This window comes from Pipistrellus kuhlii, unplaced genomic scaffold, assembly GCF_014108245.1.
Source record: "Pipistrellus kuhlii isolate mPipKuh1 unplaced genomic scaffold, mPipKuh1.p scaffold_m20_p_7, whole genome shotgun sequence".
Taxonomy (NCBI): Eukaryota; Metazoa; Chordata; class Mammalia; order Chiroptera; family Vespertilionidae; genus Pipistrellus; species Pipistrellus kuhlii.
In genome coordinates this window covers 3,005,593-3,020,265 of record NW_023425573.1, presented here as the reverse complement: position 1 = coordinate 3,020,265, position 14,673 = coordinate 3,005,593, and the positions used below count along the sequence as shown (strand labels likewise).

Sequence of the window (14,673 nt, the reverse complement as noted above, 5' to 3'; positions counted from 1 at the left end):
GGAACTGTATTTGTGATTCTTTTAATTGTCTGTAAACATCTGAACACCACATGTGTTTCCGAGTTTGGGGTTACTCTTCCAAGTTCCCCGGGTAGCTCGGAATCGGCCTCTCCTCTCTTCTTTCTCCAGGTTCCCAGTTCATAGCTGTGTCTGCCATCTGCCACAACCAGTGTTGGGGCCCAAACAACTCTAATTGCGCCTTTATAAAATAGCTGATTTCACTTGCTTAGGCTGTCATTATAAGCAGTCGTGCTGTTCCACCAGAGATCAAGATTTCATTCCAATTGGGGTTGGTATTGCATGGCAGGCAAATATTGTTCCCACTTACACAACATATTTAGGTCAAGCATTCATATCCATCAGATTTGACAGAGAACAATAGTTCATGTCTCCATTTTTCTCTCAACTTGGGATTCTAGAGAGAGACAGCTTGGAAGGGGTGCTCTTGGTGCAGCCATCGGAGGTCCCCAAGTCTTTAGCTAGCGGCTGGTGCATGCTCGGGACCTGAGACACTCTGCTTACCTGGCCAAACCTTGGAGCTGCCCATGGCCTTCCTTTCATAACAAACTTCTGGATGGGCGAGCCACGGTGGTACTTGTTGAATTAGCAGAGAACATTTGCGCACTTATAACTGGTACTTTCAACTTAACCAAATACATATTCAACATATACCAAAATTATTTATAGTTTCAAATGCCTCCTCTGAGTGGGGTTCCATCTTTATAACCCCTCTCTTCATCTCATACTTTTCCTACCTCACTTTTACTCTAACTTCATACACACCAAGTTGTTTGATGCTGAGTTACCTTGAACCTTTTGGAAGTATGATTCATCACTTTTCTAATTTTTTTCGCCTTCCTTTGTTAGTGAACAGACTTCAAAGAGAGCTATTTTCTCTGATTCTTTGAAATTGTCCCATTCTTCTGACTCTTAGCGTCATTTCAAAGATCTTATGGTTTAAAGAAAAAAAAAAAAACCAAGATAAAGAAGAAACAGTGCAACTGGAAAGCAGCCTACGTGTGGTGACTTCCCACTTAATTTATATGCCCTTCAAAAAGGAGCCTCACGGCTTCCCGAACCCTATGATTATTTTTGTCCTTTACCGGAAAGGAAGGCCTGCTTCTGAGGTTTTATGGCCCATTCAAATCCAGGAGTATCTCCCGTGGGTATTCTGCCTGTATTTCAGATATGTGTTCCAGAAAAGCACCCCTTGTTGCTATGCCCCTTGTGTATTATGACAACTCGTCTCATAAATTCCCCTCCCTTCTCTGAGGAGGTATTAGTGGGGTTTCCAGGCTCATTTTCTGAACGCTTCTTAGCGCTGCTGTCTTTTGTGGCAGGGAAACTGCAAATAAGACTTCTATGCATTCTTGCAACCAATTTAGTGTGCAGTGTATTTAGCAGACATCCCTTAAAATCGTTGGCATTTAATGACAAGTTTTCTAATTTTCAGGCCTAGAGCCTGTTCCTTGTTTTCCATCTTCCTGGTCATTCTTATAACCTCTGGATAGAGGAAGTTAGAAGCTTGGACCCAGTCATCATCTTACTCAGAAGCCCATATTTATTTTTAATAGATGATTATAATTGACCTTTCAGGTCATTTTTATTCTTGAGGTTTTATATAAGCAAATTTTGCCCTAAGCCTATTTTTGTAGGCAAGAAGTTTCTCAGGTCAAATAGATGCTGTCAAAATAATGACTCTAGGAACTGTTAAATGTCATAAGGAACTAACATTTTGCCTCTAGTTAAACCAAAAATCATTCAACTATATCTAAGCTCCAAAGAAACATTAGCCTGTATGACCTAACCTTGCTGATTGATGGCCTGATTAAATTCCAGTGTTACTTGGCAAGTTACTGCAGTTTTTAAGGAAATGTTATTGCTTCACAGTTCTCATCTTGGAGAGGCATTGTAATATATGCAAGAGCATTCTAATTGAGAGGATGCAACACCTCGAAAGACAGCGCCAAGCCCTCAGGTCAAGGAGTGTCATTCTGCACCATCTGCTTTGATGTAAATATATGCAAGGGCCAGACCCACTGGGCAGACTGGCTCACGGCATGGCTATTTTAGGTATTTTCAACTCTCTTCAAAGACTACATCGAATGCTTAGTCAGTCAATCAAAGAGAGATACAGTGACAGTAGCAAGTTTTTATACTTAACTATTGTTACTGATATATAGCCAGGTAAGCAACATAAAAGTACTAATAATATATATTCTATTGTTTGAATTTCATTAGCATCCTTGTCAGAGAGGATCTAACATTTTTCTTATATAAAATTCAGTTACAGATGAAAAACAATGACAAAGGCTAGAGATCATCATAACTTAGGGAGGATCAAGTAGAAGAAGGTGAAGCTTATCAAGGTAGAAAAACCATGTAGATTATTGCAAGGGCGCTCTAGAAAATGAGCAAGGCCTTCTTAGATCTGGATTCTTCATGGGAATTAAACCTTAGAGAAGTTATTTGAGTGAACACTTTTCATTTCTCTAATTCTGGATATATATGGTATATGATAATTAATGTATTACATTCAGTGGGTGCACTAGAACACTAGGGATTTCTTTCAAGAGCCCTGATTGAGAAAGTCCATTCAAGGCCTGGTGATTGATGACAGAAGAAAACAATGATTTATTAAGATATATAAGAGAGAGATTCAATAGGAATAGCTCCTATTAAAATTGGAAAAGAGGAAGAATTTAATATGGTCCCAGAATTTTAACTTGGAAAACTGGATTTCTGAGATGAAGGAATCTAGGTGAATGAATCTGGATCTCAGGAGAGAGATTAGGAGTTATCTAAAGCTACAATAATGTTGCATGATGAACCACCTCAAATATTTTTAGCTTAATATAAGAATTATTTATTCAACTCATGATTGTATGGGTTAGCAGTAAAAATTGGGCTTGTCTGGGATAATCACCTGGTCTCAGCTGGGCTTCCATACATCTGTTTTCAGACAAAGTCAGCCGAAGACCTCAGCTTCTGGTGCTATCAGCTGGCATGCTTTCAAAATCTTCCACATGTCTCATGCTCTGCATGCTTCTCACATCCCTCCCACAGGGGAGGCTGGGTGTGTTCTCTCAGAGAGGCTCAGGCACACAGACCAGCCAGCCCAGCTGTACAAGAGAACCAACAGAAGTATGCACATTCTCTTGACCACCAGGCCTGAACTGGAACAACGTAATATCCTTCTCATTCTATTGGCCAAATCCCAGAGTGAGAGAGGGTTAGAACTCCATAAAGACAGGGTCAAGGGCTTGGATACAGGAAGAGGTGGAGAATTGAAATTAGTTTTTCATTCTATTATTTCATACTAGAGGCCCATTACAGGAAGTTTCCTGCAATAGGGATTCCTGCTTGGTTGCTGCCCTGTCTGCATCCCTCTCTTCTCCACTGCCCCACTAGCTTGCTTCTCTGCAGCTTCACTCTCTTCTGCAGTGCTTGGCTTCTTTCTAGGCTGTTTTCAGTCTTCGATGCAAATTAACTTCTATCTTGGTTGTGTTAATTTGCATACTCACCCTGATTGGCTGGTGGGCGTGGCTTGTGGGTGTAGCGAAGGTGTGGTCAATTTGCATGTTTCTCTTTTATTAGATAGGATGGATGGGGTGACCATGCATCCAGAAAAGTCTCAGGTTATCACTGTTAACCATATAGAACTATTAGTAACACCCTTTCTTACTGTAAAAATTGTTCCAATTTGAGTGATAAATTTATGTTGGATCTCTACATTTAGGAGGGGTTGACTAGGAATCAATGACCTATTGAAACAAAACTTGCGAAGGAGGTGCCATTGAGCAGGAACTGAGTTGAGACAGAATGGATATGAGGAAGCCAGGAGATGAGAGGTGCATAAAGGAGGCTAAATGACAAGGTTACCACCACCAAGAAGTGACATAAAATATGGAACGGATTTGTCTCTTTCACTTGACAACTAGAAATCTTTGAAGAACATAGTGAGAGGTTTCTGAAAAGTGATTGCAGTGAATTAAAAGTTGACTCTAGTTCTTGTTCTCACACTGATTTAACAGTGAAACTTTTTAATTATATTTTTATGGGTCTTAGATTTAAAACAAAAAGGTCTGAGAAATGAGGTCCTTCAGGTGCTAACAACACTCTCTGGATTTGAATAATAAAGCCCAAATGTACAAGAACCAAGGCCTATAGTTTACATTTCTTTTCTTTTCATCATTTTTAGTCCTAAATGAATGATCTGATGTGTACTCATTAGGAGTTATTCTAATTTTATTTTATTATGTCTGGTAAATTCCTTTTTTTTTTTTTTCTGTGTATGTGATGTTGATTGACACAAAACTCCCTAAGACCTACTGTAGTTACATTAAATATTTACCAGAACATTGTTTAAGACATCTGGAAATCTGTGATATCTCAGCTTGAATTGAAGCCTATTGAACATATTAAGCAAGACACTTTTAAGGCTGGTCATGATACTTTTGACAATTGTCATAACTTGATGAAGCAAATAAAAAAATACAAACTGCTCCAATAGAGAGCTTACCTTAGAAAGCTTTATGGATTTGATATTGTGTAAAGGTTTCCAACTATAAGTAGGTACAGCCTTAATGGCCGTAAATGACACTGAAATCTTGAACTAACAAAACCCTCATTTGAAATTAGGAACATGGCTTTGGTAATTTGAAGCTTCAAGGATAACTAATAGACTAACACATAAGAAGACAAAAAAATCTAGTATTGACTTTGCAACAAACAAGAAAATAAAGGAGAAAAAAACTGGAAAAGATAAAACCCACAATTGCCATGCAGTTGCATCCTTTTCTTGGCTACTGCTTAAACTTTACAAACTTATTCTGTCCCAGCTTTTACCTTGACTCATCCAATAGCTTTGGCCAAATATCTCAATGTCAAATGCATTATAAGCATTCTGCAAGGTATGTCTGGCAGAGGTAAATCAATAACAAAGTATTAGATTTGATTAAAATATTTACTTTTTTCCTCCAGCCTTCCACTTCCCAAGCTAAATAGCCCTTTCTCTTACTAACTGATCTTTGTTATTGGCTGGCCTCATTTCTTGTCATAATGCCATATGCCTAAGAACTAAGTTCTGCTTTTCCATAATTTCAACTTTGGAGTTCATGCTCTGATGTTATGCCATGTGTCAATCAATTTGTTAACAGACTTCAAAGAAATATAACAAATCATTTATATAAATTATTTTTATTCCAACAATTTCATAAATTCCAACAACTTCATAGTTTATATAGAAAAGAAAACATGCTTAGCAAGGTAATTCTGCTAATTCTAGAGTCAACTTTTAATTCACTGCAATCACTTTTCAGAAACCTCTCACTATGTTCTTCAAAGACTTTTCAATTGTCTTGCTTATTAGAGACTTTTGATTATCATAGAAAATTCCAGAAAACTCGTTATGATATTTATCTAGCTTCTCAGAGCCTTTACCTCAGGGTCTTTCTGCTTAGAATGTTCTTCAAACTCTCCGCTTTCCTAGTCCTTTATATAATTAACTCTTGATGTATCTCTGGGTCCAAGTGTTTTAGTCAATGTTGTTATTCTATAACTAATTATCCTGGATTGAGTACTTCAAACAGCAAACCCATATTTCTTACTGTTGAGGCTTGAGAGTCCAAGATTATAGAACTGACAGATGTGGTCCATGGTGAGGTGGTTTGCAGATGGCTGATTTTTCATTGGATCCTTGTGGCAGAGAGCAGAGGAGGAGGGATGTCTTCACTGTCCTTCTTATGAAAGCACTGTCAAGGGGGCTCTGCCTTCATGAACTGGTTACCTCCCAAAGGCCCCATCTCAAAACATCCGTTCACTTCAGGGATTATGATTTCAAGATATGAATTTGCGGTTTTGAGGGAGACACGGTGATTCAGCCTATAGCATGGAGCTTTCAGAGTCACTTTTAAAGACATCTTTCCCTGATTCTTCAAGACCAGGAAAATGTCCCAGATATACTCTTATACCGACCATCTTCTTACCAGCATTCATCACAGAAAAGATTGTTTTTTCTTAAGAATACCTGCTCTCTTGACTGGACTGAGAAGTCTGAGAACTCTGGGAACAATAGTGTTTATTTCTGTATTCCCAACAGCTTGTGGCACTGAAAAATATTTGTCATCATGCTAATGCTCTACTTGCTATTTTAAGACTTTGTGATCTTATTAATAGATTATGGCTCAAACTAGTTTCCTTACTTTTCTGCCTGCCTCTCTCAAGTCCATGTTGTTCAGAACTGACTTGAGTTGTCATTCTCAAAACACATTTTATCATATTATGTTAAAGTGCAACCACTCTATAACCATGATATTTATCATAGTCAAGACCCTTCATACTATATATACTATATGACTAAGAATCTGAAATCCCCAAATGGAAACGAATATTGTCAAGTGACAGGCTAGAATTTCTTTAGCATATTGTTAGTTTTTTCTCTATATTGTGATATTCTTGAGAGAAAGGAAAGCTGGTGTCCTATTTATATTCCACTTTTGATGGCTAACACAGTAAATGGAATCGAATCTCTCTGATGAACTCTGTACTTTGAAGCACCAGCATGACTATTTAGAGGCACACATAAATATTTATTTTAATATTCAGATAGTATATAAGGCTTAAAAATGTCTTACTGTAATAAATCCCTTAGAATTTCCATGAAATCTCTTAATAGATAAACAAAATTATCTTGTTAAAGAACAAACACTACCACCGGGGCTAAAACTAATCCATTTGGACTATATCTTAGGGATTTTAACTTAAATAAATAAATTAGTTTGAATGGGCTGAGGGAGATTTGAGAAAGATTTTTCTATAAAGTGATTAATGTAAGACAGTATGAATAAAATATCAATAATTACATCAAGTTTATTGTAATTTGTCTGGAAAAAAGTATATGTTAGCAGAAAAAAAGTCTTTTTCATGGAAATAGTAGGAACAAAAGTAAGAATTGTTAGGAACCTGTGTATAATATCAGATATTAAAACAACCTAACACTTTTTGTCTAATTTCATGATCACCAAATAATATTTTAACCATACATACATTGGTTTCCATTTCAGACTCTTTAAGGTTCGGTAAACAAAGCTAAGGATTTGAGTATTCCATTGCAGAAGTACCAGCTATGTTTTTGTTTGTGTATTACTAAGAATTGCCATTATGTTTTATGTTTGCCCATGGCTTGTGGGTTTGTTTAGAATGAATAATCCTTTCCTGCCTTTTCTGTGCTTGGTCCACCATCATGTCTTCCCAACCCAACATTTAACCCAAAGGGATGCTGCACTGAGAAGCTGTTGAGTAGCCCAGCAGACTATGTTCCTTTCCAGTAGGCACCACAAATCTGTGCTTGTGAGAGTTAGCATGCGCCTGAATGTAAAATCTTTAAGCCTTTAAATTAACGATTACATTTTAATATTTAACTTTTTAAGCATCCATTTCTTTTATATAAAGAATTTTCTGATTAATTGATACCTAAGCTGGAAGAAAGGTTCTTTGACTGGTCTTGAGGTGTATTTCTCTGAAACATGAGTAAAAACATGGAGGTTCTCCAGTCGTTTAAGCTCTGGGAAATGCAAACTTCTTTGAGAAGATCATCATGTGCTTTCCTGAGTCCTACCATTTTGTGCATCTGTCCATAGCATCTTCCACTCAGTAAACTCAGGATAACCCATGGCTTTTATTTCTCATGGCAGTTGTAAGAATATTTTATTTTCTGTCAAAGCTCCTGTTGAGAATGCTGTTTTTGTACAAATTCTTCTCCATCTATTTAGATGTCTTCAAATCAATTATGTACATTTTAGTACTGCAGTTAAGTATTTATTTGTGTGATCGTAATGGATATATATTTTCTCTTGTCTTAGGAATTATATTTACTAGTATACTATTCATTTGGTCCTCAGTTACATGATAGAGCTTTCAAATACTTAGGACTATCCTCAATTTGGCCATTTATGTAAGCTTTTGAGAGTTATAAAGTGATTGGAACAATAGGGAAAATTAGATTTAAAATAGTTCTAAAATTTCACTGAACTGAGGCTATTCTATGATGACTGACTGCAAGAGAATTTTTTTTTACATTAGTTGTTTAGACATATAAGTATTTGATGCCTATTTTATATTATGCATAGTATGTATTTTATAATTTTTACTCATAGTTCTTATTTAAAACATATTCACAATGAATATAAATTAAATTATGAGTATATGAATGCATGTATGTATATATAAATTTTTATTGTCTTTTTTGCTAAATTATACAAAGAGAAGGTTTGCTCTGAATTCTATATTAGGGAAACAGTTCCTTTCAGGCAAACATTTTAAATTGGATTCAAATATCTATAAACTATAATATCTAAAAATTAGATAAATTATATTTAAAGGAAGGCCATGATTGAGAGTCAAGCAAAAGAGAGAATTACTGAAAGTATAACCAATTCATTCCTATTGATTCTGGTGAGAAGCTAGTTAGTTGAGATTATGAAAGCAGATTTGGAGGAAAATATTTTCTTCCCTCACTCTTACAAAAGGAAAAGATATTCTTAGATGTACAAAACAAAATTAAATCCACTTCATAGTATTTAAATACTATTTATATGAATGACCTATTTTTATATATACTATATTTCTGCTTTAACATTAATTCTTTACTAAAATTAAAGCACCATAAAATATTTATTAAGAACTATAAGGCTTTTCTGGAAGACAATAACTTAACTGTATTTTCATTATACATTTTCCCAACCTATATTTCCAATTCTTGAACACTTTTGCAGTTTAATTACAATGTCAAGACATTGCACCATGCAAGGATAAACACTTGCATCCAAAATATAAATTAAAGTTATCTCTAAAAATAAATGAAGCATTTTAACTTTATGTATATAGCAACAACTTAAATCACCTATGCATAGAACATATAGTTATGAAATATACTGAACCTCCCATGTAAACTATTTACTCTGCAAATTTTATCACTCTGAGGAAATCTCAGAAGAATTTTTCAGATGTGTAGTTATTATATCAAACTACCAAGGAAAACTTGTATTTATGGTTATGTTATTTCCTTGAGCAGTGAAATAGATATTTTTCCCACTAAGTATCTTTTAGGGTAAGGAAAAGTAGTGCTGAGGAAAAAAAATGTCGTCTCATAAAACATAACTTTTTTTGGAACATTTAACATCTACTTATGTAAAGTACTCCCCAATTCTGCAAGTTTGAGAAAAATAATGATATAGAAACCTGTTCATGGCAAACTTCTACTCTGTGAAATATTGAGACTTTGTACCCAAAGATAAAACTTCATGGCTGTAAAGTATTTCATATTTCCTGAATATAAAAACATTAAAAATCCCTACACATTTATTTGAAAAAGGAATTTATCCTGGAGTCATGTTATAGTGTGATAGGTAGTATATGCAAATGAAATTATTGTAAAATGAAGTGAGATTATTAAGTAATTTTCTTTGTAATTATCTTCCTGAAAGTAGTACAATTTGAGTTCAAGTTCAGTAGACCAACATCAGCCATAAATTAGCATCCTTCAAGCCACTTAAGCAGTTTTAAGCCTTGTGAATATTGGCAAGTTTAGTGAGAGGGGCACTTTTTAGACAATCTCTAAGCTAATGACTTCAGTGGCATTGTGAAATATTCACAGGGAAACCCTTAATACAGAAATGTGAATTTTTACTTTATCTTCACCTGAGGATTATTTTTTTTTAAAGAGAGAGAGAAAAAGAGAGAGAAATATTGATGTGCGAGAGGAACATGTGTGGGGTCCCACAGTCTAGATATGTGCCCTGAATGGGAATTGAACCCACAAACTTTTATGTATGGGATGCTGCTTCAACCAACTGAGCACCTGGGCAGGACCAGAAATGTAAATTTAAATGGAAAAAACTACCACATTAAATGTGAAAGATCATATTCATAAATTATGTTCTTTTTAAAAGTAATCATATTTCCCAATGACCTCAATTATTTATTTACATAAGGAAATGAGTAAATATGTTGAAGCTACAAAAAGCACAATTAGTTATTAGAAAACAGTCTATTGTAAAACAGAAATCTCAATAGTAATGAAATGGGAAGCATTTCTATTGTTCTCTTTCCAACTTTCAATATCTTCACAAATATGCAACAATTTAATCAAGAATAATAATTTAAAATGAGACTCATTTGTTACTTTGGCAGACAGGAAAGATTGCTTTATTTATATTTCTTTAATTATTTCGTTGACCATTATTTTGTGTGTAGACAAGTTACATTTCCCCCTTTGTTTATAACTTGTATAATCATTTTTCATGTGGGATTATTTTCAATATGAATTAACCACTTATAATCCAAATGTTTCTTTTTATGAAGTTTTAGTAATATTTTGTTTTACATGTCTATTTTTCCCTTTGTTTAATTTTTAGCATATTGAACTTTGGAGTTTGTAGTGTTAATATTTTGGGTGAGGATGGAGAGTTTTGTTTTGTTTTTTAAATATGTGAACATATAGCTCAGAAAGTCATTCTTTTCACCTATAGTTGGTTAATATTCATATTTCTTCTAATTTCCCAGGGCTTTATTATTTTGTAGCAGTTTTAAGTTTATGATATTGAGATAGGTGTACAGAGATTTAAATTTTCAATATTGAGATAGGTGTATGAATATTTAAGTTTATAATATTGAGGTAGGTATACAGAGATTTTTAACATACATTGGGTCCCCCACACATACATACCCTATCCCATTATCTATATAACTAGGATGGTACTTTTTTTTTTTACTAACAGTGTTCCAACTTCACTTAGAACTTTCAAAAGTTTGTATAAAGTAGTTCTCTTCACTACACTTTCGTTGTTGTTGTTGTTGTTGTTGTGTGTGTGTGTGTGTGTGTGTTTGTCTTATTTAAGCTTTGTACAATAACTCTTAGTTTCTAAGAAGCTTCTGCTTAGAAAGTAATCCATTCTATATTTAGTCATTGGCTACAAGAGATGACATATATATCCTGCCTCCATTGACCTTGATTATTTTGTCAAATCAATCCTCATAAGACTTGAACTTTGCATCACACTTGTATATTTTGGTTACAATGTATGCTTGAAAGGCAGGATAGTATACATTGAAAAATTCTAAAATTCAAGATTTTTTTCAAGTCAGATCAGAGGTTCTAAGAAGGTAGAGAAGCAGCAGCACAGTTTGGGGTGGCTTTCTTCTGGAAGAATGGCATGTCTTACACTTTGCATTGAGACTTGGACAGATTTTTTAGCTAAGTGAAAAAGACAAGTGTTATGCTAAGAACAAGTGTTATGCTGGGTACTGAAGGGCCCCGGTTCAATTTCAGTCATGGCATATGCCAGGTTGTGGGCTCAGTCCCCAGTGAGGGGGTGTGCAGGAGGCGGCTAATCAATGATTCCCTCTCACCATTGATGTTTCTATCTTTTTCACTCTCTCCATTCCTCTCTGAAATCAAGAAAAAACATATTACAAAATAAAAATTAAAAAATAAAACTGAACTAGAGATCAAAAGGTAATATTTTCAAAAATAATCTTAAGTTATACAAAATCAAGGTGTCAATCTTAAATTGGAGAAGTACCTAGAAATAAAGTATGCTGTTTTAAGACTTCTCTTATTTGACCTTTAAAACATCACTATGTTATATTAAACAGAACTTATCCCTATTTTCAAATAAGGATAATGAAATTCAGAGATGTTATATGTAAATAATAAATGGTCTGTCTGAGCTAGCGTGGGCTGTCTAACAGAGGAGAATGAGAGGGCAAACAAGTTCTCTTGTTGCTATGCTTTCCCCTTCCTGTCTCCTGACACTGGAGGTTTTCAGTCTCCACTCCACACTCTCTCATGAAACACTAGCATATTTCTTTAAAAACAATAATTAGAGTCAATCTGGAACCCATAATGTATTTAGTTCTCAAAGCTGAAGTCATTTAAAAAAAAATCAATGATTTTCAAAGAGTGAAACCAAGCAATTACAATATAGACCGAATGGCCAGATTATTATGATCTCTGAATGCATAATATTATACTCTGGCCATTCAGTGTATATTCTGTATAATAATATACATATACATATATATTTCTAAAATTAGAGCCCATTTTTAGCAGAAAAATATTGAGGCTGTTTTTTTTTCATTATAAAAAGATTAAAAATTAATTTGCCTTCAAAATACTATTTTGCTTCATAGTTTTGATAAGTTGTTTTCATTCAGTTCTAATTATTTGCAAATATCCAGTAATATTTCCTATTTGATATGTAGGTTTTTTAAACTGTGTTTTAAAATTAATGCATGCATAGATTTAAAAATATATAATCATGTTATTTATACCAATTGAATCATGATGAGAAAATATAATTCTTATATCAATTATATTAAATTTTTAAGATTTGCTTTGTGGCTTATATTGTCTGTTTTTATAAATGCTCCACACATACTTGAGAAAAATGTGTAGTTATTTGGGGAAAAAATTAACATGTGTCCTTTTCTTGAATTTTCTATTTTCCACAAATTATCCACCTCAAATTCTCTGAGTGTTGCATCTAGCCTTTTATATCATTCTATTTTGATATTTTGATTAAGAAAATGTATTTTTATTTAATCATCCCTATTTCTTAACTTACGTACTGTTATGACCTGAATGTCTATATCCTCTCTAAATGCATATGCTGAAGCCATACACCCCTGATGTGATGGCATAAGGAGGTGGAATTTTGGAGAGATAATTACATTTAGGTGAGGTCATCAGGATGGAGCTCCGTGATGAGATTCATACCCCTATGAAAACAAGAAGAGACACCACAGCTTCCTTTCTGCCACATGAGAATAAGAAAGAATACAGATACCTGCAAGCTAGGAAGACAGCCCTTACTATGAACCAAATTGTCCTTGTTTGACACCTTGATTTTGTATTATTATTATTTATTAATGATTGCATTATTTTTCATACAAACAACTGTAAACCTACTTTTGCCCCACACTCTATGTGCAAATAAAAAAAAAAAACAGTTACAAAGCAAAAGGCAGGTTTTAATCTATTAGTAAAGGACTGTCTGCATTATAACAATTTTTTCAACTCTGCTAATTTGAAAAATAAAATAGATGTCCTTTTATAACTTTAATGAGAAGTTCTTCACTATAATTACACTTTTCCGTCAACAGCTTTATTGAGCTCTCCCTCTCCAATGGTTGTTTCTCTTCTACAAATAAAAATTAAATCCAGCACAAAAATAAAACCCTCTAGTCTTCCCCCAAACAACAAGCAAGCAGAACACTTGTCTTGATGGTGCCATTTTGTCTCTTGGTAATAGTGGGCATATTTTCTTCTTCACTGCTAGCATAAGTTCATTGATATATTTATTCTGGAAAGATTTGCTTAGCACTTCTATTTATGCTGGATACCGTAGAAACAGGGAGATGAAATAAAATTTTCCATTAAAAACACAAGGAAGGAGCCCTAGATGGTTTAGCTCAGTGGATAGAGCCTCAGCCTATGGACCAAAGGGTCCTGGGCTTGATTCCAGTTAAGGGCACATACCTTGGTTGCGGGCTCTTGAAAGTCCAGGCCTTGATAGGGGTGCATGCAGGAGGCAAACAACCAATGTGTTTCTCTCATATTGATGTTTCTCTCTATTTTTCCTCCTCTCTTCTACTCTCTCTAAACAATTAATGGGAAAATATCCCCGAGTGAGGATTAACAACAATAAAAAAGCACAAGGAAGGAGAAAAAAAAATAAGCATTTTATTATATTCATTGAGTAAGATATTAAGAGAACATAAGGGTGAGGGAGTAAGAGATCAAAGGACTTGTATGATGCATATGAGCATAAACAATGGGCACAGATGGGGCGAGGTGGCATGATGAGGGCATGTGCTGGGGATTGGGGGCGGCCAGGGAGAGGTATTGGGGGGAAGAGGGGAAGGAGACTTATGTAATACATTAAACAATAAAGAATTTAAATAAAAATTAAAGAAAAAAATCACTGAGTGTCTAATCAAGCTCAGAAACTAACCAGTTATTTTCTTGAGCAAGCAACTTCACATCTCTGAGCCTTAAAAATAATTTTTTTATGTAACAATAAATGGAAATTGATGGCCTTTGAATTTCTTTTCAGCTTAAGAAATTCCTTAAGCAGCAGTATTTCTGCTATACCCACTAAAAATGACCTCAGGTCACCGATGGCACATACACAACATTTGATGTATGACAACCATCTGTCCTTGTTTGACTGAGACTATGTTAGTTTATTCCTGTTGTTCTCATGTAGTTAAACACTTTCATTGTCAAAGTCATTCTGGTTTTAAATATAAATGATAAAAGTAAATTTATACATATAGAAAAGGTTAATGCTGGGTCAAGCTGATATATTTATAAAGCAAGTAGAGTAATGATAATAATAACAATGAAAAAAGAGAGACTATATAGGAATATAATGCAATACAGGGTAATGTGGAGATGATGATGGAATAGAAATCTTCTTGCAGTGATATTTCACAAAACAACAACAACAACAAAAAAACACAAAAAAACCCCTAGATCATTCTGATTATGTTATTGACACTCACTCATTTCTTAAACTAGATTGTGTTCACCATTTCAAAGTCACAGCTTTGGGATGGTCAAGACTTGGTGGAGTAGAGGTTGGATGGAGGGGGATAAAGTGTGGGGAA

General features: G+C 34.6%; 1 protein-coding gene across 1 annotated transcript in view; it reads left to right on the top strand.

The window, feature by feature from the left end:
• SPAG16 (sperm associated antigen 16) overlaps positions 1–14,673 on the top strand; it is a 560,091-nt gene that overhangs the window by 259,481 nt on the left and 285,937 nt on the right. The gene's annotated exons all lie outside the window — the stretch shown is intronic.